Source organism: Leptonychotes weddellii, chromosome 4 (assembly GCF_054177405.1).
Source record: "Leptonychotes weddellii isolate Sample4059 chromosome 4, ASM5417740v2, whole genome shotgun sequence".
NCBI classification, from domain to species: Eukaryota; Metazoa; Chordata; class Mammalia; order Carnivora; family Phocidae; genus Leptonychotes; species Leptonychotes weddellii.
The window spans coordinates 158,477,774-158,483,731 of NC_138372.1; positions in this window are offsets into that span (position 1 = coordinate 158,477,774).

The following is a 5,958-nucleotide window of genomic DNA, read 5'->3' on the forward strand; positions in this document are numbered from 1 at the left end:
GGGGGCGGGAATTGGAGGGAGAGATGAACCATGAAAGACTATGGACTCTGAGAAACAAACAGGGTTTTAGAGGGGAGGGGGGAGGGGGGATTGGTTAGCCCGGTGATGTATTAAGGAGGGCACGTACTGCATGGAGCACTGGGTATTATCTGAAAACAATGGATCATGGATCACCGCGTCAAAAACTAATGATGTATGGTGACTAACATAACATAATAAAATTTTTTTTTTTTAAAGATTTTATTTATTCATTTGAGACACAGAGATAGAGAGAGAGAGCATGAGCAGGGAGAGAGGCAGAGGGAGAGGGAGAAGCAGGCTCCCCGCTGAGCAGGAAGCCCGATGTGGGACTCGATCCCGGGACTCTGGGATCATTACCTGAGCCGAAGGCAGATGCTTAACCATCTGAGCCACCCAGGCGCCCCATATAACATAATAAAATTAAAAAAAAAAAAAAAAAGAAAGAAAATTAAAATAAAAATTTTAAAAATGTAACAAACAAACAAACAAAAAGTAAAAATTAAATTAAAAAAACAAACAAACCACCCATTGCTCAATGGAGGCTGGCTGGAATGCTAAGTTGAAGAGGACTCTGGAGCCACGCCCTGGCCCAGGGGTAGCTGTGCCTTAGGTTAATGGTGGATGATAATGTCTTACGTGGTCATAGAGGTGTTATGGCAGGTGGTTGTGATGTGCATGTAGTCAGGTTCCTGTTTTGTGCCTAATGAAAAAACACACTAGGTGGGAATCCAGATTTCTGTGTTCCGACCTCAACTACCTGTTCCCCCAGTGACTAAATTACTGTGTGACCTTGGGCAAGTGTTCAACTTCTCTGAACCATAGCTTTATCTTTCAAATGGGAACAAGGATACCAACTCAGTCCTCCTAGTATGTATAGCTTGAGACCACGATAAGACAATCAGTTGAAAATTACTGTATAAAACTTGAGATAAAAAACACTGTTATAGGTGTTCTGGCTTCTTTTCTTCATTCAGTGTAACATTTAGACAGCCCAAGCCAAGGGACCCGAGAGAAGGGGCAGACAGCACAAATCTAATCAGCTTTGTAGTTTGCTCGTAACTCTCATTCAAAATCAAATCAACAAATAGAACAAAACTCCAAGCAAGCGTAAGGATAAATTTTTGTTTATAAAAATGTTTCTTCCGCTTTCCTATATGCCTAGCTCTGTTGTAGATTGAGGTGCTTTAGTGAACAGAAAGTGCCTGTTCTTGTGCAGTTTCCATTCTCGTGTGGCGAGACCAGCAATGACCAGACACATACAATGGTAAATACGTGAATGCATAAAAGAATCCATAGCTGCATAGATAGATAAAATTACGGTAATAAAGGAATGAAGGGACATTCAAAGCGTCAGCTGCCGATAAAAGCCGTGAAGAACAAATACAGCAGGACTGGGGACAGAGTGAGTGCGGGTGGGGAGGTGTTGTTTCAGACACTGGGATGGAAGGGTCTTGGGCTCGCCATGTGATCACAGAACAGAGCGAGGTGAGGGAGTGGGCCAGGTGGCTTTCTGGGGGAAACCGTTCCAGGTGAGAAACAGCAAGTGCCAAAATTGTGTGCCAGGGGTTCAAGGACCAGGAACGAAGCCAATGTAGCTTTTCCATTTTTACCAGCATTTCTGTTGGGGTTCATTTTTGAGGTATAGCCCTGCCAAATAACCACGTATTGCAGGGGCCAGGAAAAGTCACATACGGGTGATTACTGATATGGCCCCATGCTCGAAGTCCGACCTCTCTTGTGACCACCACCAGTTGACTTTCCACCTTTGCCATTATAAATGTATGTTTAAACCATGGTGGTGTTACTCTTGCCCTGTAAGTAAATAGGATTTTTTTTTCTTGCAGGGAATGCATTTTTTTTTTTTTTATTGGTCTATAGCCTGATTTATTTCAGTAGAAACAAACGGGAACATTGTTTAAAAGGTGCAATCTGTCAAGAAATTGACTGTACCCTGACTCCTGCAGGGCAGGGCAGGGCAGGGCAGGGCAGGGCAGGGCAGGGCAGCTGCTCCTGCAGGAGTGTGAAAACTGTATCCTATTTGTCCCTCTGCTGCTTCCTTTTCCTCCCTCTGCAATTCGTCCTGGACAGTGCTTCTCACGTAGCCTCTTCTGTTCTAAGACCAGCCACTCTGTGCTGCCTTCCCACAGGGTGCTTGCTAACAGTGCTCTATACGGTTTACACACATTTGTTCAATTTGCTTAGTCCTTACAGGAGTGTATTATTAAACCGATCATGTCAGATTCAGACAATGAAATGAAGTCAGGCACATCAAATATTTAGACCAGTGCCTGGTGCTGATTCCCCCAAAAGGTAGCTACTCCTATCACAATAATACTTCATTTAGTCCATCCAAAAACCCTGTGAAGGAGGCATTATTATCCTCAGTTTATGGGCTCAGATAGCCTAAGTAACTTCGCAAAGTCACTCTGCCTGCTAGTTTCAGTCTAAAATAGGGTTTAAATCTCCTTCTGGGTGCCTGGGTGGCTCAGTCAGTTGGGCATGCATGTACATACACATATTTCACAAATGTGTTTTGAAGATCAAAGTATTTGAATATATATATTTATAAAATATATAGAATTAATATTTAACACATTTATTTTGTAAAAGTACATATATATGTAATTGAGACGGTCTTATTCCAATAAAACTAAGGTATTCTTATTAATCTAAATAATTATTCATCTGAATCTGTCCTCAGGCAGTCTCTGTTACTACTGGTCAACTCTGCAACTGTAGCATGAAAGCAGCCATGGGCAATATGTAAAATAATGTCTCTGGTTATGTGCCAAAAAAACTTTATTGGCAAAAACAGGCTGAGAGCCAGAGTTGGCCTGTGGATTGCAGTTTGCCTGTCCCTGCTTTATCCCTTTAGTATCCTCCTTGCATTTCTTTATTTTCACATGCTTCTTCCTTTTGCCTTCCCCTCTCCATTCTCCCCATCCTTCTCATGCATTTGTTCGTTTTCTGCTTGTAATATAAGGTGCAACGCAGAGTTTCTTGCTCTGGAAATTCTTCCTTGACCACCTAGGCTGGATTAGGGGCTTCTCACTCATGCTACCCCAGTACCCAGTGCTTATCCCTGTCTTAGTACTTACACCCAGACTGATTATTTTTACATTTACATATTATTTAGTGAGGGGCTTTCAGCTGTGACAGAAACCCATCAAAGTAGCTTCCTTGCAAAACACTTTTTTAAGTGGACATTAATTGGCTTCATAATTCATTTTCAAATATAAACCTGAAGCACTATTATTTTTCCAAAATCTGTTAACATTTGCTCTACAGAAGCCCCTTTCCTTATGCACACAGTGACGTATGTCCTGGTCTGCTTGGGATTATTCTGCTTTACACTTTTTGTTCTTAAGCAATTATAAATAGTGTCCCCTTTGACTCTCATTAGTGCCCTGTAATCTGCAATAAATTATATAGTCACTCACTTAATGACATCCTAGTCAGATTTTGTAACACCCTGGTCAATTTCAAGGACTAAGATATAGTTCTCTTCATTCTAAAAATGCTTATCTCTTATTTTGTCCCAGCTTCCCAAGCACAGGTGAGTCTGTGGCCCCACTGGCAGGAACAAGAGGGCTGATGAGATTCATTGTTCTGCTGTATGTTCATTCCTCTGCCCTATTATTGCTTCTTAGTCTTAGGAATGGGAAGGGAAGAGACAAAAAGCAGTGTTTCTTTAAATGGTTGCTCACGGTTGTGTTTTTTATGGTCCTTGTCTCTTGATTATTGCTATTATTCATTTTTTAAAAAGACTTTATTTATTTGAGAGAGAGAGAGAGAGCATGAACAGGTGGAGGGGCAGAGGGAGAGGGACAAGCAGACTCCCCACTGAGCATGGAGCCTGATGCAGTGATTGACCCCACAACCCTGAGATCATGACTTGAGTGGAATGCAGACGCCTAACATACTGAGCCACCCAGGCTCCCTATTGCTGTTATTCTGACCGAAAATCTCCTCTATGTCACAGGAGTCCAAACACTGGCTATTTTGTGGAGGTACACTTAGATTCTGCTTTTGGGAAGATTCCAGGAGGCCTCCACCTTGCATAGTCAGTTTCCTTGGAAGAGGACTGGTGGAGTTTCAACCTGTTCCCACTTTGGCCACTTCATAGGTAGTCAACCCCACATGGCATACCTCAGTTTTCTAATCTGGAATGTGGGAATGATAATATCATGGGAATTGGGGGCATCCAATGTAATAGTCCATGCACAGTGCTCAGTATGGTGCTTGTGCTATAAGCACTCAGTGAACAGTAGCTTTCCTGTGTAGCTAAAATTACTATTGCATTTAGTACAGTGCACACCTTTATAAGCACTAGGAACATATTTATGGAAAGCAAGAGATGGATGGGTGAGCGAGTGATTTAAAGGATGGCTGGATCGCTTCTCTGCTTTTGGCTAAGATCAAGTGTAAGAATGGCTGGGAGAATGGATAGATGGTGGCTTGCTACCTGAAAAACTCAATCAGCATTTCTTTTAAAAAGTCACTGCTCTTTACATTTAAGCCTCTCAGTACCTGTGGGATAAATAGCCAAAGGATGGCAGGGTTTACAGAACAAACTTCTTGCTCTCCAGGAGCCAAGTCTACAGATGACTCAGGTGCTCAGGAGCAGTGCTGGTGACTCCGACAGGGACCACATCTGTGAAGTACTAGGCTAGAAGTCGCTTAGGATTCATCCTTCCTCACTCTGGTCTCCTCTGTGGGCACTCACTTTGTTCTCTTGCTGCACTGCCAACTCCCTGGTTACCTGGAAACTCACATTTCCCTTCTCTTCCCTTCCTCTAGGCTGCATGGAAAGGGTAAGCTTGCTGAGCAGTAGCAGGTACAAATTAACCCCACGGTATGTAACGATTTCACCCAGGGTGGCAGAGGAGGGGTAAACACCAGCAATGTTTGCAGCACTGAGCTTGAACTCCGAGAATGTGATCCAGAATATAAACTGGCGAAGTGACGCCTGTTTCATAAATACTAAGAACTGATGGGTACTGGAGCCCGAGAGCTCAGAACACACGGAACAGATCTGGGTCTTTGTGAACTGCTGCTTTAATGAGGCACACCTTTCCCTTCCTTCCTTAGGAGAGGCCTGAGATGCAGCTCTGGGGTGGTGGGCAGGTGCTCGACTGCAGTCAGAGGACCTGAGTCAGATTCTTAGTTCCAATGCTTACTCTCTGGATAAAGCTGGGGAAATCACAGGCCATTTCCTCATAATATGATGCTACCATGACACATGGGAAACAGCTACACGAGAGAATAAAGGTAAAAAGGGACTCTAAACACTTAAAAAAAAATGATTTTATTTAATTATTTGAGAGAGAGTGTGAGCAAGGGGAGGGGCAGAGGGAGAAGCAGACTCCCTGCTGAGCAAGGATCCCAAAGTGGGGTTCAATCCAAGGACCCTGAGATCATGACCTGAGCCGAAGGCAGACACTTAACTGACTGAGCCACCCAGGCGCCCACTTTCAAAAAGTTGTCCTTAGGTGGGTCCCTTCCTCTCTCTAGGACTCAGTTTCCACAATTATAGAATATGGGGATTGGTCTGCATCAGTGGTTTCAAACTGTACTTCAAGCAAGGGGTTATTTCAGGCTATAGTGAGGAGGAGTCAGAGGGCTACTGAGAAGGTCAGATGCTACTTCTCCCAAAATTTATAATTAAGGAAGCTCAGTCCTACTTGAACCCATTTCATATGATGGGATTCTCAATGAAACTTACTTTGCAGATAACAATCTTTTAAAAAATGAAAGTCACTACACTGGGTGGTTGCTGCGTTCTCATGGAGCCTCAGCACCCTCTTCTATAGTCCCCAGGATGCTTGTGATTGAATCAGGGAGACACATAAGAACTTACACTGAAGACCAAACAACCACATTGGAGAACCAAGGTTGTGGAAGTTGGGGCCAGAAGACATACGCTCTACCTTGGTT